The 23,561-nt window shown below is 32.6% G+C and overlaps 1 long non-coding RNA gene and 1 other non-coding gene across 2 annotated transcripts in view; one reads left to right on the forward strand and one right to left on the reverse strand.

Annotated features, from left to right (window-relative positions):
* Positions 1–13,654, reverse strand: part of LOC148310054 (uncharacterized) — a 71,958-nt gene extending 58,304 nt beyond the window's left edge. The window contains exon 1 of the long non-coding RNA XR_015837443.1: positions 12,982–13,654. This is a non-coding gene — a long non-coding RNA (uncharacterized LOC148310054). The remainder of the gene's footprint in view (positions 1–12,981) is intronic.
* Positions 13,655–18,599: 4,945 nt separating this feature from the next.
* On the forward strand, positions 18,600–18,672 carry TRNAA-AGC (transfer RNA alanine (anticodon AGC)). The gene has a single exon. It is a non-coding gene; the product is annotated as a tRNA-Ala (tRNA).
* The last annotated feature ends 4,889 nt before the right edge of the window (positions 18,673–23,561 follow it).

The following is a 23,561-nucleotide window of genomic DNA, read 5'->3' on the forward strand; positions in this document are numbered from 1 at the left end:
TTTAGGTAAAAACAATGCATTTCAATTATAAAATAATGTTTTTAAATGAACACTTGAATTTTAGTATAAAACATATCTATGTCACTCGTTTGCATTATTTGGTAAATATGTACAAAAAATCATATCGCTCACTCCTTTCAAGAACGTCATAAATCAAAATACTTGATTTTTCAGGAGAACGATTTTAAAGTTTAAAAATATAACACAATGTATTAAAAATAAATATCAAGCCACTTATTGAACTTTTTACTGTGCAACAGATCTTTTTAGGTAAAACCTGAAGGTTTTTTCTACATTTGAAAAATATTTAATTTATTTATAAAAATAATTAAACAATACATTTTCTTCAAAATGCAAAAACAACATTTTCTGCCCTGTAGCGGGTATATATTAAGTTAAAAATATGCCTCTTTTGCTGGGATATAGTACATTTTCTGGGCATTCCGAAAACATGCACAACTGAAAATTGACGATTTTTGATTTATGACGTTCTTGAAAGGAGTGAGCGATATGTTCGATCCTGGAGGGACGTACAAGCTATTTGGTATTGCATATATAATACGAACTTTTTTATCTAAAATTTATCAACTTTTTGGATGGTTTTTTGGAGCGTTTAAACGACAGAAAAAAATCATTTTAATAATAATTGCGCTTTTGAAGTTTTGAGACATTTTTTGAGACACAGAATTTGTGATTATCGTGGCCGCTAAAAACTGTTTACATGCGGCGACACCAAAATTTAATCATGTATAATATTAACAGGACATTTTAAATTTGTTAACATTTAATAGGATTTTTTGTCCGTTATATCCGAAGTGCGTTAAAAAGAGGTCCGTTATATTGAGGTTTTACAAAAGGTTTTGCACGTACAGTGTTTTTCATGAAAAAACCACAATTTAACAATTTGTATTTTAAAAATGTAAATATGATGAGGTATGTATTTGTACGAGTAAGAACGAATCCTACTTATAATTAAAATATAACTTTTTTTAAAATCACCATAAATATTTTACTATAACTTCATTATAATGTCTACCGGTTTCAAAGCAAACCGCGTCTTTTTCAAGTCTTAAAAAGAAACGGTTAGCTCCGAAACCGGTGAACATTATAATTAAGTTATGATAAAATATTTATCGTGTTTTTAAAACTAAGTTATACTTTAATTATAAAATGGAAAAGCACGAAGTTATTGCTTCAAATATAACCATATAACTATCACGCCGCTTCCCCGCAGGAATAGGCAGAGAGAATAGAGCGCCACACCACTGTCTTTGCAAACATTATTCGCCTCTTCCACGTTCATCCATCTCCTTGCAAATACAAATTATTTAGAATCCTACTTAAGTCTATAGAATGGTATTTTCGCGTTAGATTGTCTGAATCTAGAAAGGATAGAAAGCCAGTGCAAAACACAAGGACAGAATGGCCGGGAAGACGGGAGGACTTCCCATTTCCCGCTCATCCCACTTCCGGTTTGTTCGTAACGTAACGGAAGGGGAGGGATTGATGTAACAAGGAGTATTAGGCTGGGAGACCCGAAAATATTATACGGGTATATAAGATGTATGGATATTATAATAATTTTTAATATACAATAAATATATAAAATAAGTATCGCATGTTGCAAGAATGTCGTAAAGAAGGGTGTCAAAAATTATGATCATTTAACCCAGTCCATGACAGGTCGTAAACCCTGTAAATACCCAGACATTCATATTCTTTATCTATGTTGAGATGTTAAAATGTAAAATAGACCCTTTTTTGGAAAAAAAAATGATTATCTGAATCGGAGTGCATGTATGACTAGATGTATGGATGTGAAGGAGGCGAGGAGTGTATGTCAGGACAGAAGAGTGTGGCGTTCCATCCTCTCTGCCTACCCCTGCGGGGAAACGGCGTGATGGTAGTAGTAGTAGTAGTAGAATAGGGTCTGATCCCAATTGTTTCAAATAATAAGAGTTCAACTGAACGTATAGGATTTTATTATATAAATGAGTTTTTGCAGGTATATTCAAATAAAGTATCTGGAACCGTTGGTTGACACCTCATTCCACTACACACTTCGCTTACTCCTTTCAAGAACGTCATAAATCAAAAAACTTGATTTTTCAGGAGAACGTTTAAAGTTTAAAAATATAACACAATATATTACAAACAAATATCAACCAATTATTGAACTTTTTACTGTGCAATCTTTTTAGGTAAAACCTGAAGGTTTTTTCTCCATTTAAAAATATTTAGTTTATTAAAAAAAAAACAATACCTTTTCTTCAAAATGCAAAAACAACATTTTCTGCCCTGTAGCGGGTAAATATTAAGTTAAAAATATGCCTTTTTTCCTGGGATATAGTACATTTTCAGGGCATTCCGAAAATATGCACAACTGAAAATCGACGATTTTTGCTTTATGACGTTCTTGAAAGGAGTGAGCGACTTGTCAAATACCGAGTACAGTCTGTTCACAGTTGTTTGACATCTATTTTTTTTAAATTCTTATTTATACTGCCAAATAAATCATTAAAAAATAAACTAGAGGTATAATAACTGTGAACAGACTGTACCTCTACATATATAAGACAATGAGAACAGCACGATGTTTACAAAATATCTCCCGATAACGCCGAATTCACTTTCACGAATGATTACTACGAAAAAAAATCTCAAAAATCCACGCAGAGGGAGAAAAAAAGGTCCTTTAAAATAGTCCTCGAGCCCATCTTACCTACATTTTATACTTCGAGTGCCCCCTTCCTACCCGCTTCGCCCCCCGCGCTCGCCATTGTTCTGTCCCTTCCCCCCGGCCTTCTATCCTCTCGGGCATTGTGAGCGAGGCGAACGAGGGCTAATTTCAATGGAATCCCCGTCCAAAGGATGTTTCCTCGGCGCACACGTGTAGATGAGATACCGGGAGATTAAGAAGACGCGTTCGCATCCGGAAGGCGTATATTACGGGGGACCCTATTCTTGAATCCGGCGATGAATGGATGTAGGTCAAACGATCTCAATTTCTATTATGATACAGAGATAATACATGCTATGAACTAATTTTTCGATTAATTCACAATAATATAACAGTAAATATTCGCGATATTTTGAGTGTGTCCAGATTTATTCACAATTTTTGCGTTTGTGAATGTTATGAATAAATAACTGGTCAAAAATACTAGCAAATAAAAACAGGTTCAATTGAAGCATAAATATAACATCCGAAATTTAGTAGTACACGTGTATAAAGTGAGTTTGAGAGAATTAAAACCTTTTCTCAATCAAACATAGATGGCTGCTGTGAACTCATATGTAGTGTGCCATGATTGATGATACTCTATTTAGGAGTTTATCTAGAAGTTTCGAAAATTTGAGTAGTGTGGTAGTGTCAATCATGGGTAGAATGATGAATATTGCACGTGTGTAAAGTGATCACTTAACAGCATATGACAGGTTATAAGCCCTGTAAATTCCTAGACTTCCATATATACATACATCCATACAATTATGCTGAGATGTCAAAAAGAAAAAAAATCCTAGTTAAATTTCGATAAAACAATTTTTTTACATTACCGCTACAGACCCTTATCATAGAGTGATTAGGGGACTGTATCAAATTGAAGCAATGTTTATTCGATCGTTAATTTTATGCAGGCAAGATGATCAGTCCTGCGCTTCAGTTACAAGTTAATAATAAATAAATGGTAATGTGAAAAAAACATATTATTTTTAGACATCTCATCAAAGATGAAGAAGAATATGGAAGTTTAAGCATTTACGGGGCTGACGACCGGCATAGGCTGGTTTAAGTGATCACTTTACACACGTGTAACATTCACCAATTCTACCCATTATTGACAACCACACTATATATTTACATATATGAGATGATCTTTAGAAAAAGACTAAAAACACATTTGTTTGCTAAATCATTTCCACCATAATATTTTCCCCAATTCATTCACCGTGAAGCGCCCTTGAGGTATTTTTTTACGAAAATGGCGCTATATAAGTTATCCAATTTTATTATTATTATTATTATTTATGAACCAAATTAGAAACCTTGTTCTAGAATCACTAGAACTTCTTCCATATTCTTCTTCATCTTCGATGAGATGTCTAAAAATAATATGAAAATAACTCCTGCAATTGAAGATAATCCAGATTTTGTGAACAAGTATTTGGACACACTCAAAATGTTGAAAAAACACATTAATTTTGACCCACCTGGGAATCTTTTAATAAGTTTTCGCAAACCTAACACCATTTGATTCGTAATTCCTGCGCAATTTATAAGCGTTCTCTGCGGGGCCAAGACAGTCCTAGATACCTAGCGGAGATCGGGTATGAATGTGCGACAGTCACCGGAGCATTAATTCCAAGTAAAGTTTTCATATGTAAATCTTGCGGGACCGAACGTGCAGGGGGTTAAGGGGTGGCAACACGTCACTCCCGCGCCCCAATCGGCCACGGGGCGCAAATGGAAACTTGGCTAGTTACAAAGTTAGGCCGGCGCTATTTCTACTTTACAATTATGAATAACGTAAGTTCTAAAATGACGAGAGGACGATATATATACATATATCGCTCACTCCTTTCAACGTCATATATCAAAAAACTTGATTTTTCAGGAGATCGTTTTTAAAGTTAAAAAATATAATGAAATGTATTGTAAATAATTTTTTACTGTGCAACACATCTTTTTAGGTAAAACCTGAATGTTTTTTCTCCCTTTGAAAAATATTTAGTATACCTTTTTAAAAAAAATAATTAAACAATACCTTTTCTTCAAAATGCAAAAACAACACTTTCTGCCCTGTAGCGGGTAAATATTAAGTTGAAAATATGCCTCTTTTGCTGGGATAAAGTATATTTTTTGGGCATTCCGAGAACATGTACAACTGAAAATTGACAAGTTTTTATATATGACGTTGTTGAAAGGAGTGAGCGATATAGGAGTATTACATATGTAGTTCCAAACCCTAATGTATGGAAGCGAAAAATGGAGTTGGCAAGAGAAGGATGAAAGACTGAATGCCGCCGGAATGCGACCTCTCAATGCTGCAAAACCATGTATGACAGATGTTCCAATGGTGAAATAAGGAAAGAACGCAAGGCTGAGATAAGCATTATCGATAAAATTAAGAAAGGTGTGCTGAGATGGTTTGGACACAGTTATAAGTAAAATATAAATGAGATAAGCATTGTCGATAAAATAAAGAAAGGTATGTTTGAACACGGTTTGGTTTGGACAAGTGGAACGAATGAGTGTGGTAAAGAACGGTAAAACAAATTTATGAGGCGAATGTAGTTGGAAAACGAAGCGGAAGAAGACCAAGGTAAACTTAGCACGATAAGGTATGCCAAATACTTGAAAGCGACTAGGCTTAAAGATGAAAAGTAGGTAGGAGCTGTTTCTAATTTTTAATTATTATTTTTTTTATCAGTGGGAACATAGACATAAAGGGGTAAGCTTAATTCTTTAAAATTAAAACTGAAAATGGATAGATTTTATTACAAAATGACTGTCGATGTTGCTTAAAAATGACACATCTTTCTTAATTTTATCGATAATGATTATCTCAGTTTTGCATTCCTTCCTTATTTCACTATTCGAACATCTATCATACATCGTTTTGTCGCACATTCTTCTGAGAGATCGCATTTCGACTGCATTCAGTCTACTTTCATCCTTCTTTTGCCAACTCCATGTTTCACTTCCATACATTAGGGTCTCTCGGCATTGTATGCCCAATTGAAAGCTATACACTTCACAAATTCTCAACTCATGGCTATCGAGTGGATTCAAGTTGAAGGCAACACCCGCAGATCTATATTTCATATATATAATTTTTGACATACGCGTTATACGGTGGTCTATCTTAGCCTAGTAAGTGCTAGTTCGTGTAAGCGCCGACGTGCGTCGCGACGCCTCTAAACTGTAACTGGAGGGGGGGGGGAGTAGATTTATACGGAGCATTTTTCTACATTAAGCCCGGCCGCGCACGCACGGAATTTCAGTTTCTTAGAAAGGCCCAGAAAGCGTACAGTCTGTACAGCCGTTCCAAACTGAATTTTAATACAACATTTTGAGTGTGTCCAAAAACTTGTTCACAAAATCTGGATTAAAGTAAAGTGATCACTTAAACCAGCCTATGACGGTCGTCAGCCCCGTAAATACCCAGACATCCATATTCTTCGTCATCTGTGTAGAGATGTCAAAAAATAATATAAATACCACTTATTGAACTAGCTTCATATAACTTATTTTTCTAGCTTTGTAAACGAATCGACCTCGAGAACAGCTGTTGGGCTAGAGATACGCACATCGATCCCCGACTCCATTAGATTAGATGGACCGCCGCACCCCTATTTCGAATATGAGGTCGCAGGCTAGAGACACACAATTTGGGGGAGAAATACTCCGTCACGCGGACGACGCGATAATCTTAATTTGACCAATTAGCGTGTAGCCTTTTATTGACGAAGAACATATTTTAATTTTTGTATCTTTATTGCATTGTATTTTATTTCAAATATCATATACATACTAAATTATACTTATAAATTAAAATGGATAGATATCACCTCAAAGTGACTGCCGAATCAGTTGATGAGTTATTTATTATTTACCGTGCCAAGTTCAATATATTATATAATTAATATATATAAAGATATATATATATATATATATATATATATATAATATATACATATATATATATATATAATATATATATATATATATATATATATATATATATATATATATATATATATATATATATATATATATATATATATATATATATATATATATATATATATATATATATATCGTAGTCATACAGGAGAAAGTGACCAAGTGCATTTTTTTACAAAAACGTGATCATTGACTATTTGATATCTTACTAGCTTAATATTGCCCTGAAAAAATCCCAAAGAATTTTTAACTTGGAAGTATAATATATTGACTTGATAAAAATGACAAACTGCATTGATGTTTATTTTGTTGCAAAGCAAAAGTGATTTAAATGGCCCTCCTGAACATTTTACGATTTGTTAGTTGGTCACTTTCTCCTGTACGACTACGATATATATATATGTGTAATTCGCATAAAATATATCATAACGCAATTTTAGACATTTATAATATACTAAATCGTACCGAGTGCAGCGTTCCCTCGGTGAATCATTGAAAAGTGATTAAATTATACGTTTGTAAGTCGTGAAACTCAGTCGTCTGATGATGCGCCCTTAAAACCACTCCCCAAGGCAAAAGGGAGTCGCTAACCGATCGATGGCTGCTGGCGCACCCTTTCTTTATGTACATTCGGTACATTGACAGTATATAATATACCTACATATCTCACGCCTAGATCAAAACTGTATCATATTTTTTTTAGATAATCACTTATTCGGATTCTACAAACGAAGACGCATTGAGCTCACTCCTTCCAACAACGTCATAAATAAAAAAAACTTGATTTTTCAGGAGATCGTTTTTAAAGTTTAAGAATATAATAAAATGTATTAGAAATAAATATCAAGCCACTTATTGAACTTTTTACTGTGCAACAGATCTTTTGAGGTAAAACCTGAAGGTTTTTTCTCCATTTGAAAAATATTTAGTATATTTACAAAAATAATTGAACAATACCTTTTCTTCAAAATGCAAAAACAACACTTTCTGCCCTGTAGCGGGTAAATATTAAGTTAAAAATATGCCGCTTTTGCTGGGATATAGTACATTTTTTGGGCATTCCGAAAACATGCACAACTGAAAATTTACGATTTTTTATTTATGACGATCTTGAAAGGAGTGAGCGATATGTCACACCAAAAAATCTGAAAATCCGAATCAATAACACAAAATCTGTATGAATCTTTCCAACATTGCATTCGTACTGTAGTTAAAATGTCGGACGACGAAGACGTGATTCCTGGTTCTGTGATTTTAACAAATTACTGCTTAAAATTGGAAATCAATGGATAAAAAATATTGATGTCATTTATTGTAACAGATATTTTAATCACTAACTATCAATCCGTCCGATAAATTATTAAATGGTGTTATTATTATTATTAAGTGTCGGGTTGTAGTCCCGTGGTTAGTGTCGCGGACTCTTAAGTAAGAGTTTCTCGGTTCGAATCCACTCTACCACAATTTGATACCTATTTCTAATAATGAGCCGCTTAGGCTCACAGAAATAGTATGAAATTGAAATATTTGTGTAAATAATAAAAACACAAATATTTCTCTTTTAATAAAAAAATAAAAAATGGTAAAATGTTAAAATACCCGCATTTTCTCCACATAGTGCCAATCCCCACAAGTTCCCCGCAGTTTGGGGAATTTCCCACAGATTGGCAACCCTGTTCTAACCTAAAATTGCATCCGACTTCGGATGGAGCATTCGGAACGAGCGGCTCGGCTCGGTGTACTGACTGCCTGAATGCTCGCATCGTAACATGTTACGTTACGACCAAAGCTTCGGTCAGTCTCCGCTTAATGCGAATGCTTAGATGGCCAGGTGGAGTGTCTCTGAGAGATAAAATAAAGAGTTCACACATTCGTAGAAGCCTGGCTGTAGCTACCCGACGAGCAAAGAAAAAGACCCCCGTGTCAGTGCGGTCAAGCCGACACAAAAGGGATTTCTTATAATGTTGTTTTATTGGCTAATAAATTCATATGAAAAAGCGTTTTAAAACGACGATTGGCTCGGATTGGCTTGTGCTTTTGTCCATCTTTCTTCGGATCGGTGCTCTTCATCGGTGCGTGAACGCGTTGCGCGTAAATTCCATCACGCTAAACTGTCGTAGTCGCTTTTATTTTTCAAAACCGGACTGCCGGACGGTAAAATTCCGTGTAGTGCACAAGCTGCCTATCGGTACGATTTCTATTGAAATCTGTAGAGAAGTAAGGGAGATGTGAACTTTAGATATTTTAATAAAACGAAAAACGGACACCGCTATACGTCATCAAATTTTACGTCATCGGATGTGTTATGGGACGTATACCTTTATGGATCTGCTTTGTAGACCTGTAATAGTAGTAGTGTGGATTCGTTTCTGTGACGTCATTCGTTACCAACGTTTTACGAAGGCGAAGTTTGCACAAAAAAAGAATGAATGAAAATATTGATTATATCGGCTGTTATAAACACAAAACTAGTCTTACACAATCCTTTATAGGTTATGTATAGAGTATGTTAAATTATATATTCCTCCAGAGTGATAGCTAGACTGGCAGTACACAACGGAGTCCTGGTTCCGACCCTAATGTAGGGAAGTGAAACATGGAGTTGGCAAAAGAAGGATGAAAGTAGACTGAATGCAGTCGAAATGCGATCTCTCAGAAGAATGTGCGACAAAATGTATGATGGATGTTCGAATAGTGAAATAAGGAAGGAATGCAAAGCTGAGACAAGCATTATCGATAAAATTAAGAAAGGTGTGTTGAGATGGTTTGGACATGTAGAACGAATGAGTAAGGAAAGAACGGTAAAACAAATTTATGAGGCGAATGTAATTGGAAAAAGGAGCAGAGGAAGACCGAGAAAAACTTGGCACGATCAGGTATACCAAATACTTGAAAGCGGTCAGGTTAGCAGTCGAAACAATCGGCGGATGTGTATGAGTAGATGCATGAACGCGGAAGAGGCGAGGAATGTTTGCAAAGACAGAGTGGTGTGGCGTTCTATTCTCTCTGCCTACCACTGCGGCGAAGCGACGTGATGGTTAGTCAGTTAGTTTAGAGTGATAATACCCTATTAACAGGCGATACTTCGTCTCGCTATAGACGGACAGGCCTCTCCGCCGGATCCGCATTCTGTGAGCAGGACGCGCGTCGCTAATTGGTCGGCAAACAGGGGTGCGAGGAATCCGGAAGCGGCCGGACACTTCCGGTCGGCGCGGAACTACATTTCCGCGTCGGACTTGTTGGGAGAGTTCGGTGTGAGAGAAGAAAATGTAATGGATTATGTGGTGTTTGGTGATTAAGACGAGAAAATTGAAGAAATTGATATGTTTGAATTGTGAATGAGGAATGGAGAGATCAAAGTAGTGGGCAGCTGTAACAGGGAAGATTAACCCTTTCCGGTCCCCCAAAATTAAAAAAAAAAAAACTAGGCAGACATTTACATTCCAATTGGAAAAAAATCTGTTGTCCTCTGCTCCACATACTGTTGTTTAATAGATACGAGTGACAAAAATATAAGCTTGGAATTTAAATAAATAATACTAATGATGAAAAAATATGTCGAATAACATCCGACATGGGACCTAAGAAGAAAAATCGATGTCGAGTGAGATTCGACATTGGACCAGTAAGGGTTAAGGGTCCATAACAGGCCTGGCCAACCCAAATGGCACCCCGGGTCGCATCGTGACCTTAAATTTTTCTAAGGGCCGCATACAGACGGTAATATTTTTTTTTTAATTTTTTAAAAGTATTATAAATTATTTGAATGCAGAGGTAATCTAGAAGTACTATCAGGGTAATTGTGAAAAAGAAACATTACTATGACCAGATGTTAGAAGAAAACAAACATTGAACCAAAAAAAAAGTGCCTGTATAGCAGTGGCGGTACTTCCCTAGAAGCCCAAAAGCCCGGCTTGCCAAACAACTCCAAATAAAAATAACTAAATCTAGACCAAATGATTAAAAATACATAATTAATGTATGACTGTTTTTAAATTATCGCTCGCTTATATGATTATTAAACACTATGCATGTCATTATATGGCGATGGTACTTATTGGTGATGGTTGATATCTGGGGAAGATATTTTATTATAGTGAACATTTTCTTTATTTAAAGTTACATGTACCTTACAAAAGTTACATGTAATACATACACATAATAATACGCACTTATTTTTACAATGATTACAATACATTGTTTATATTTATAATACTTTCTGGGTGCTTACTATACTGGGAATGATATGAGGTGAAGAAATTATAGGTACATCATATATTCACGAATGTGAAAAATAATTCGTTTGCCTTACTGGTAAACTCTAGGCACGCCACTGCTGTATAGTAATAAATATTTTTATCAATTTTAACAATCAAAATAATTTATAAGAACACATAAATCAAACAATATTACCAATTTTATTTCAAATAAAACCAATATATCGATGGCCACTCATTGCGAGATTTGAGTTTATTTTCACCAGAATATGGTATATGCATTTCATGTACAATACATGCTTGTATGGGAGAGTAGGACCGACAGTCTACTAGCAAGTGTGACTAGAAGCTAGGACTGTATGCCAGGGTCACGAATGGAAAAATCAGAAGTAACATGCAGCTGAGACAAGTATAATTGGAAATAAGTCAAAAGTCTCTTATATGACTTGGCAGCGCGGAGCGAATCGTCAATTTAGTCATCGAATGCATCGGTCGTTTTGATTAATGTGGGACACGAACCCGCGACTCCGGGGAGTCAGGAACCGGGCGGCATAGCTGTCCCCGACGAGCCATTCCCCTGGGAAAAGGGGTAGGTACAAACAAAGGCGGCCGGCGTCGGATTGGTAATGATCACTAACAGCCGAGTGACGTCACTTCCTACTTAGCGGCGTAAACTACAACTTCCGGACCGGAGTGCCGCGATCGCTGCGCCGACTCGATGAGCCGAGATTATAATAATAAAACAAACGACGCTTTTTCGACAGTTTTGGCGATAATTTTGTTGACATCTCGACGTAGATGAAGGAGAATATGAAAGTCTGGGCATCGCGGTTTCCTCCCAGCGATGAGCAAATCCTGATTGGTCCACAATAGATCATTTCTCCCGTTCCCAACACAGATTAACGAACAAACATCCTCTTAATAATCTTTAAACCCTGTACAAAATAAGCAAGGTACTACTACTACTACTACCATCACGCCGTTTCCCCGCAGGGGTAGGCAGAGAGGATGGAACGCCACACTCTTCTGTCCTGACGTACACTCCTCGCCTCCTTCACATCCATACATCTAGTCATGCCCTCCGATTACGCAAACTTTTAAAATAAATAATAAATGCAATACATTTTTTTAAACATTTTTTTTTAACACCGTTCTTTTTCAAAACCTTGTAAAAAAAACTGTAAAAATGGAGTAAAATAGTATATTTTTTACACCCTGTAAAACAAAATAATAAACTGTATAATTTATCATGTTAGTTTTGATCGCCCGGGTTATTTAAGTACTTGGTTCGGCATTTTTTATCTGCGAAACAATTGGTCCAGTACGGAAAATACACATTTTTAGTACTTTTATGAACACCGTATAATAATATATATTTTTTAATAACAGGTCTTTAAAAAGTGGTAAAAATATAACGTTTTTACTCTCTTTTGCAGTCTATAAAATAAAGCCCGGAAAAATTCTTATATTTACAAAAAAGATCCCACAACGGCATGGCCTGTGTGTGGGTATACATTTTATTTTGCTAATATGAACTGCAATTATTTGATTGTAACAGAAAACAAAAAATAAAAAATATGAAAATGAAAAAAGTTAACAAATACGTGTGAACTATATGAGTTATGAGTTTAAAAGTAGCTTTTTAGATCTGTTTTTTTTTTAATAAATAATTTAAGGAAAATTTTTAATCTAAATAAATTTAGATAATTAATTATATAGTCTTCGTGGAATGAATGAAACAGTTTAGGAGGTATGAAAAATGAATGTATTTGCGAGAGTTTGGATTTGCAAAAAGGGATTTCTATGATATAAAATTAACATTGTTTTTAGAAAACTAATTTTATTTCATAAATATGATGAAGATTTTTTTTTAAATCTCCGATGTATTAGTATTTTAACATATCTTTCGTAACAAAAACAAATGCCATTGTAAAAACTTTACAAAAGTGTTCAAAAAGCTTTATTTTTTAACGAAAATTTATAATAATTAACTCATATAATAAATAGTACAGTATTTGGCTATATCACCATTGGATGTGACAAATTAATAATAATTAATAAATAACAATAACTTACATGTTTCGAGATCTCCGATGTCATCAAATTTTGGTTAATTTTCACAATATAAAAAAACGCTAATTTATTTTCTGATGGAAGATGACACCACAATGTGCTTTTTTTTAATCGTCTTATTAGGAAAATTTTAGTACTTAGACTTCACTATTTTATTCTTTATAAAGTTTTCTTCTAGAAATAAAAATATTTCTTATTGTTCCCTGTGTTATGTTGCATTTTACAGCTATCGAAAAACCGTTAAACATTTTAAAAACACGTGGTGACAATAATAATAAAAAAAACACGGTAAATTGCGAATCGATTAAAAACACTATTAAAATATTGTATATCGATAAAAAAACATAGTAGGCACACCGAAAATTACGAAAGAATTATGACCGTAGAATTTAAAAATTATTCTAATTATGTCGTTATCAAACGCGGAAGAAAAAATGGCGGAATAGAAACAGCGAATCATTTTCGCAGCGTCCTTGGCGAGATGAAACAATTTCTGGAAATAGAAATAAACGAATATTTCATAGCACGAATATAAAAATTTCGTATACGTTTTAATATTCATCTTGGAAGTGTGTAAAACATCGCGTAAAACAATATACAAAGCCGGCGGGGTGGTGAGAACATTTTCAAAATTAGGAGGGAAAAAGAGACGCGTCGGCGACGAGCACGGACACCCTTCCCGGGCGACAATCGCCGCAAAACTGATTTTGGTTTTCATTGCAAATGAACCGAAAAGCTCATGAGTGTTCGAAAATTGAACGTCGCCACATTACATATTGAAGAGCGCTGTTTCTCAAACTATGTGACTATAATTTTAAATAAAAATAAAAATAATTGAAGAATTTATTCATGAATTTATAATAACTTCTTACACGATATAAATCATAAAATTTCCACTCGATATTTTCCATGAATAAATAAAGAACAGTCCAAAAAAAATTTACAAATTTTCAAAGCATGGCTAAATTAAATTTTGAATTATAGCGATCGCCTAAGATTTTCACTCCTGAATTACATGAAATTATAGTAACTTTAAACTAAAAGAGTATATCCACTCACGAGCAGGCATAAGCTATAAAACTTAAAAAGTTGAAACCTGAATAGGGTCATGAAAAGCGATGTTGCATAAGTTGTAGCTAGATTTCAGAGAACTGAATTTAAAAAAAAGTACACGCCTAGTCCAGTCTTGGTGGCATGTACGTATTTCCTCAGATTATTTCTATGAAACTCATATTAATATTATTAGCATTAATGATTTGTTGTACCACATTCTTTATAAAAATTTGTACCTCTAATCTTACTTAAATCCTAAATTTGTACTTACTTAAATCCAAAGCTTCAAAAATTACGGTTTCTTAAAAAAAAAATCATAATTTTAAGATACATATATTTATTTTATTTAATAGTACACAACAAAGCTTATTGTAAACACCGGTTTTCTTTTATCATTCAGTCTTACTTATTATTCGGCTATTATTTGCGAAAATCCAAAATGGCATAAAATTTGTTTTTACACAGGCATTATAAGCAATATTACATTTATTTAAAAAAAATAAAGTAACCTACTTCTTAATATCGAATAAATTCAATAGAAAGTTTGAAAATTAACTCTAAAATCGAAAACTTGTTATTTTAAAAGACTTATCTAATTAGAGGTGAAGTTGCATCGATTTTTTACTAATCCACTCTATGACTTAACAACTTGAATCAAAATAAGGTAAATAACAATTTTTTAAATTATAATAATTAAAAATATTGAGGAATAAGATATATTTTTTTAAATAAACTTTGAACATTGAAAACTACGTATTTCTTGGTTCATTCTCCTTACCCACAACAAAATAACAAGTTAACAATACGATTCCTGACTTTTCCTAAGTTATGAACATGATTTGTAAATTGATTCTCCTTGGGAATTGAACCTTTTGTTAAATTAAGTTACTTTTCCATTAAAAGTTGTTCGGGAATATTTCTTACAATGTCTCCGAATCAAGATTATGATTTTGAACAATAGCGTACATTTTACGGATATGAATATGGTGTGAAATTTTGGTAATATTTACTTGTATACTTGTTATTTCATTGTATTATATGGAATAACCGCTTATTAGAACAATAATTCCATTTCGCTTCGAATGGTGCCTTGAGTACCTACTTCGGTAATGGTAACATCTACATGGAACCCAGCGCTATATATACAGTGAAAATACAAAACATCAAGGCCTAGTATTTATGAAAATTATTTATCTAGGTAACATTTGACGTAATTGTTTTTTTTTTTAAGTACAAAGTTTTTCTTAGAAAAGTCTTTAAAAAGAAAAGAGATACTGACAGGTTATGAGTTGGAAAAAAAACTGACAGCCGGCTCTATGCGTTGCCGAAAGCCGTTGGAATAAGAATGAGAATGGAATGCCGCACTCTTCTGTCCTGACATGCACTCCTCGCTTTCTTCACATTCATAATATATATATATATATGTATATATATATATATATATATATATATATATATATATATATATATATATATATATGTATATATATATATATTTATATATATATAAATATATATATACATATATATATATATATATATATATATATATATATATATATATATATATATATATATATATATATATATTTTTATATATATATATATATATATATATATATATATATATATTTATATATACATATATATATATATATATATATATATGTATATATATATATATATATATATATATATATATATATATATATATATATATATATATATATATTTATATATATATATATATATATATATATATTTATATTTATATATGTATATTATATATATATATATATATATATATATATATATATATATATATATATATATATATATATATATATATATATATATATATATATGTATATATATATATATATATATATATATATATATATATATATATATATATATATATATATATATATATATATATATATATATATATATATATATAAATTTAAATATTCAAATAATTGAATTGAGAATCGGTGCTCGTAAAGGACATTACTAAAATAAATCCCCCGGATTGGCCGACGGGATAAGCAAACAGTCTATTGAGGCGTGTTTTTTCTATGTGCGAAAAGATAACATGGTCGGATTTTTTCCCCAAATTCGCAAAGGAAACACAAACACGAAACACGTGTGCGCCAGACCCTCCAACCTTCAACGGAACGCAAAAAAAACTTCCGTCATTCACATATTGCGTTCAAAACTTTAAAAACGTGTTTCTTTAGAATAAATATAGTAATAAATATGATATATTTATGTGATGCGTAACTGACAGAATGATGACATGATGATGTTACTACTACTACCATCACACCGTTTTCTCAGGGTTAAATAGAGAGGATGGAACGCCACACTCGTCTGTCATGATTTGATTTTCTAAATCAGTTAGACCAAACAATGTTTGTTCTGTCGTAACTAATTACAATCTATATTTATATAATTCGATTAAATGATTGGAAAAGTTGCATTAAATTTTATTTAATTTATATTTGAACCCCATGGTAGACGATTCCCAGGCAGACCACCAAAGAGTTGGTTCGATAGCTGGGAATCGACACCACAGGAGGCTAATCCCTCTTAAAAACAGGCCACAAGGCCTACACCAAGAAGAGGAAGAAGATATTTGGATATAATTTTTCTTAATATAAGGCTTGACATGAAGTGAGTTCCGGGACCTTTTTTGTTTTAAAAAAAACCCTGATAATGTCTATAAAAAACTCCACCAGGGTGATATCGACCGTTAAAAATTAAACAAAAAATCATTACTCGGACACAGCCTGGAAATTTGACAAGCCAATGTTTTTTTCCCTGTTTTAACATAAATGTGTTCTAACGATTTAAGGATTATGTCCCTAAATCCGGTTGATAGTTAATATAACGCAGCCTCAAGTAATCTGCGTGCCGGGTTGATTATTGAAATCCCAAATTAAATCTGTTTAAAACATTTTGTTTGGCTCAAAAGGGATGCTCGGCCACAAACAAAACAACCTAATTGCAGAAATTCCAGCCCCTCAAACTACCCTAAAAGGCATTTCATTTGGTGTGCCAAATAATGTTAACGCAACGTCGGGGTGGGTCGGAAAACAATATTGGATATTTGGAATACCGAATACCTCACTTCGACACAAAGATGGTCGAAACAATATTGTACATATTTAGAAGGTGTAGAATTTGATGGATAAACAGTTGTTAACTAAATATTATATTAAATTGTTGACAGGGGATTATTATTTTAGAGACGTCTCCAATAGCGTTCATATTTGCTTCATAAATCAATATTGTACTTGCCACAAAATGGAGGAGTTTCACTAGAGAGAGACCAATTTTTATACAAAAACTCTTTTTTTGGACTGTTCTTTTTTAGCATGGAATGCGATATTTCCATTGTCTGATATTGAACTCAAAATACAGCTAAATGATGTGTTGGCTGTATTTTGAGACAAAATCAGACACCACAAAAATATTGATTGGTATATCATTGCAATTTGAACAAAGCAAGAACTGGAAATTGCGGTTTTTAAAAATAAATTTAAATATTTGAAGGGAAAATTTTATGATTTTAGGGATTTTCCCAGGATTACGTTTTTCGTCGTTAGATGAAAATACTACTTTCTTACTATGAAGAGTGATTGGCGTTACTCTATTTCTAAAAACATATATGTTGAAAATAAATTGTATTATCAAAAGATTGTAGGTAGGTACTAGGATACTAGGAAATAAAACTAAAAAAAAAGTAATTCATACTATTTTATCCGAATTTTTATTTGCGAAGGGTATATTTCCGTTACTCTGGATAATCGAGAGTATATTGTGCTTTAAAAAAAACTGAAGTACATATTTCCGAATGTTTTGTTTCCATTATATAATAAGCAGAAGTTAACGAGTTAAAAACCTATCAAGTACTCACATAATTAGTAAATCTCTTTCCATGTACTTTTAAAGAGTGGAATTTTAATTTAGTGAGTAGGTACTCCTATGCTCCCCTATTTTTAACAGTTACCCATGAAATGAAATGATTTACGGCCATTAACGAACACAGATCTTTCTCGCTCTCGAAAATCTAGAAATCGAACATTTCCGAACGCGCGCTCTAACATTTTGAAATATGGCCGCCATTTCCGAAATGAGTATCGAACCCGATGGATTTTCAACATTTCACTATCTTTTTTTCACTACGGAATAGGAAATGCGCCAGCGGAATGAATGTGAAACAATATTTCACGTGCACTGTAAATATTTGCTACAAAAAATAATAATGTAAAAGTAAACATACCAAATGGACGCTAGACGTATAACCACCATCAGTTACTGCCATCTGTGTATCTGTTGAAAAAAGAAATAGTAACATTAGTTTTGCGTCTTTACTAATAACATTTATTGAATTAAATATTGATTATTTTTATTAATACGTAATTCGAGGGACTTTAAAGCAGTAATCAATCAATTTTATTTTAAATTTAGTAATTACAATATTAATCTTTAAAAAAAAAATTTTTTCAGCATAAAACTGTAAACGATGTATATATACGATAAATTTGACAGGTCAGCCACCCGGGGGCGTAGCTCAGATGGTAGAGCGCTCGCTTAGCATGTGAGAGGTACCGGGATCGATACCCGGCGCCTCCAACTCTCTTTTTTTTATTTTAATTTTTTTTAACCCTTTTCATTAAAAATATAACTCATATAAAATAAAATGTTTTTTTTTTTTTTAAAGTAATATAAAAGTAAATCTATACTAATTTGTATAATAAACTAATTTATTTTAGATAGTAAACTCAAAACCGTTCGCAGTCGATTGTAGTGCGAGTAGAAAAGAATACTTTTCTTACTTATTTACTAAATGGTTATCATTAAGGCGACTATTGTTTTAAAATTGTGTTATATGCCGACTGATAAATATATACTTAGTATAATAGGGATACGTTTTTAACAAAAATCAATCTTTGAACTTTTCATAATTTATTATTATTTATTTTTATCAGATACTGGATTATTCAGATAGGCAGAATGGTGAACGTTACACGCGTGTATAAAGAAATCGTTCAAGCCAGCCAAATTCCATGTCTGAGAACTTTGTTTTTCTCGTTTCCCTTGTTATTAATTGTTTTTGTAACTTAGTTTTTTTGAAATATTATTAACTAATTTTAAGATATGAATGATCGTTTAATTCTAAATAAATATAGGTGTGTAACTTATTGAAGAATATGTGAATCGAAATGTATGCATGACCCTGAAGAAACCGTAATATACTATTCAAAATGTACCTGATATTTTATAAATCATGACGTCAGATCCAGTATTTCTCGCTAGAGTACCGAAAGCCGATATATCAGATTTTGATAGTCAAAAAGTAAATATTACTCTCCATTCTGAATGGTATGGAAACTAACACAGTTAACGACTATTCGGCTGTCCAAATTTAAAACACAGTAAGGGACATTTTTTGTAGTACGTTTTTTTTTGCATTTATGGACTAAGACTCTACTTAGTCCAAAAATGCAAAAAAAACGTACTACAAAAAATGTCCCTTACTGTGTTTTAAATTTGGACAGCTGTATTATCCGCTGGGTAATTTTTCGTAGTCATACAGGAGAAAGTGACCGAGTGCATTTTTTACAATAACGTGATTATTGACTATTTGATATCTTACTAGCTTAATATTGCCCTGAAAGAAATCCCAAAGAATTTTACACTTGGAAGTATGATATATTGACTTGTTAAAAATGACTAACTGCATTGATGTTTATTTTCTTGCCAAGAAAAGTGACTTTAATGGCCCTCCTGAACATGTTACGTTTTGGTAGTTGGTCACTTTCTTCTGAACGACTACGATATAATTAACCCTTAATTACTCGCACGAAGAATATACATAACTGCTTATTTTTTATTAAATATATAAGATAATAAAACTTGCTTATTATTAATGTCCGCCTCCGTAGTGTAATGGTCAGCACGCTAGGCCACCGTTCTGGGGGTCCCAGGTTCGATTCCCAAGGGGGGGGAGTCAAATACATATAAGTGATTTTTTTCACTGTAATATTTATTCAATATTACCATGGACTGGTACCTGAAACGGAGGGCTGATCACCTTTCCTTCGTGTGTAAACGATCGAGATAACACTGCGTTTATATGAAGCAGTGCCCTATGCACCATTGGGGTGCGGATAAGGGTTTTTTTTTTCGCATAAAAAATGAAGCATTTTCTGCTTCGCATTTGATATTTAGTTCATGTTATTTCTTTTATATATGATAAAATCAATAAAGCACTTTAATAATATAATAAAATAATAAATTTTATTATATTATTAAAGTGCTTTATTGATTTTATCATATATAAAAGAAATAACATGAACTAAATATCAAATGCGAAGCAGAAAATGCTTCATTTTTTTTATGCGAAATTTCTTTGACCCCATGCGAGTAATTAAGGGTTAATATATCAACTCCCGCTTGAAATTCTCAAGTCTATTTCTGTGGAATTTCAACTCGGAGCTTCGTTGATAGTTGAGCGCCATTTTCTTCTCTAGCGTTGCATAGAATTTAGCCATTCTTCTTGCTAGTTACCAGCGAGTTGCATTAGTTTTCAAACTGCACTACGTCACTGCGAACTCCTTGAATTGAAGATGGCTCAAAACTATTTTGGCGAAATTGCCAACTTTCCAAACTAATTGATACTTCTAGCCTGCTTACTGCGATATGAGGGCTGAGTGTTGCATTATCTTTTCAGGTATACGACGTACTAATCATTATCATAAAAAATTGAATTGAATCATAATAAGGTAATTTCCTTTGCCTTCCTTATTCCCATCAATTTGTAATTTATGTTTTTTTTTAATGTTCAAGTACTCCTTATTATCATCTTTTGTAATACTTATATGTTTTTTTAAATGTCAATTTGTAATGAATGTGTTTTTTAAATGTTCAAGTACTATCTACCCTCTGATTGCAAACATCTATATATGGTATCAAACGTTTTGATCAATATCACTGATGTCTGTTTTTGGTTGGTTGGAAGATATTGGTATTTAGCAATAAGCCCGCCAATGTACTTAAAGTTTGAAGTTTAAAAAAATAAATAAATAATGATTGGTACTGGAAAAAAAACGTAAACTCCAAAATATGCAAATTTTGACTCAATGATGCATATTATAAAGTTTCCAACGTTCTATAAAATGGCAAAATACACTAAGTAGTTTGAAATGTCATATACTTATAAGTATGTGGTTTTAAAAGTAAATTCTACTTCAAAGTTTAATATCGCGGTACATAAATTAGAAAAGGCATCTATGGACAGGTAGCCAAACTTTATGTTGTCACTACTTGACAATAGGTGGCAGTAAATAATAAATATTTGTGTTCAAAGTAATAAAAGTTCGAAGCAATAAAATTTTTATTTGTTCTGAGATTTGCGGAAGTACATCCGCATAATAAAGATTTCCGCATAATACTGCGTTGAAACATTTAAACACAAGTGTACACTTCACATCTACTTATTTTTTTAAACGTTAAATTATTAATTTGTCCGTCTTCATAGTGCAGTAGTTAGCGCTTTTGACTACAATACTGTAGGCTCCGAGTTTTATTCCCGGCAAATAAAGTAAATATATTATTTTTTAATTTTTTTATGGATTAAATAGTACCCTGAATTGGTACCTGAAGCGGAGGGCTGACCACCTCTCCTTCATGTGATAACGATCAAGATAACACTTCGTTTATAGGATGCAGTGCCCTATGCACCACCGGGTGTGGATAAGGGTTTGAAGATTGAAGATAATCTCATGAAATTCTTCAGTGAAAATTTCTAGGCACAAACACTCGCTGAAAATAAATATAATGGGGAAAAGTTAAATTTAAATTATTTTCTCCTCTCTGGGAGCCGAATCTGGGATCTCTAGCACAGTAAACCAAGCCCACTAAACACTATACTAATGGAAGGTAATGGCACGTTATATATATATATATATATATATATATATATATATATATATATATATATATATATATATATATATATATATATATATATATATATATATATATATATATATATATATATATATATATATATATATATATATATATATATATATATATATATATATATATATATATATATATATATATATATATATATATATATATATATATATATATATATATATATATATATATATATATATATATATATATATATATATATATACCGTAAAGTGGGTATACATTGCACCAAAATACTGCATTTTTTCAAAAAATTGTCTATTCAGATCAGGTTTTTTACTTTTTCTGAGGTTTCAACTATTGCAATGTAATAACACATATACCGGTAACATGTCTGACACATTTTTAAATTTTTATCTATTTTGCCAATATTTTTTTTTAATATTTATATTTTGGTGCAAAGTATCCCGGGGTAAAGTACAACTTTGCACCATGATATTTTCTCTACACTTTTCGTACTAGAATCCAAATTTATGCAAAGTAAAGGCTATCCTACAAGTTTCATTGCACCTCGTGAAGGGTTTTGGCTCACAGTTCGCTAAATGCAGATTATATTATTGTATAATTATGGAAAAATAAGACACTTGATAGAATTTATTTTTTTTAAATATTAAAAAATCTAACAAAAATGTTTTTTTTCCAATACTGAAGGTTTAAAATTATATAAAATAAAAGGTGGATATTAAAACATATCGTTCTGCATAGATAATAGGAATTAAAATTAAATTAGGTCTAAATATGGTCAAGTTCCGGGATGGTAAAGAAACCTCTTTTGGATTGCATTTTCGGTTCTTTTATGGTACCCACTACATCCTTCCAAGAATATTGAAGAACTTTCCTCTCCTGCATGGATTTAACAGCTCTGTTTTTTTTTCTTTATTTCCAAAATCTGTCCCGGAAAATTTTATCCTTCATAATGAAATACGACATATTCTCCCACCTTCTTTTTTACTGGTCCTAATGACACTGAGGAACAAATACGATAACTGGTTTCAGTCATCGTTTTTGTTCTTCTCCCTCTTCCTCAAAGCTTCCGTGTGAACTATTATCAGTTAATGCTAGATATGCTGGAAGTTTCGATGCGGAAGGTGGGATCATTGATGTAGTTGATTCAGGTGGCATTTGTGTCTCGTCAACGTTCATTTCGACATTTGGATCGTGAGCAATGCTCTTACCTGGTTCTATCGGTATCGTTTTCCTGCGTTTTAAGACTGAATTCTTTGGGTTGAATCTGTTTTCTTCCAAAAACTGTTGAAAACTCTGGCGCACGTCATCGTCATACGCTTTTAATGGCAACCGATTAAGCAACTGACTAGTTTTAGCAACAGTCAAGGTTTTATGTCTTTGCAAAAATGATCTTATCCATTCAGAGCCTGGTACGATGTTCTTTAATATTCGTACTCTTCTGCCAAATCTATCCAAATAGGCTATTAGAATGTAGCGAATGTTAAAAACACTCACTGGGAAATCGTACTCACTCATGTCTACTATGCAGTTTACGAAGGATTGCTCTTCGC

Source organism: Brachycentrus maculatus, unplaced genomic scaffold (assembly GCF_059751285.1).
Source record: "Brachycentrus maculatus isolate JH-2025_06_01 unplaced genomic scaffold, ASM5975128v1 h1tg000109l, whole genome shotgun sequence".
NCBI lineage: Eukaryota > Metazoa > Arthropoda > Insecta > Trichoptera > Brachycentridae > Brachycentrus > Brachycentrus maculatus.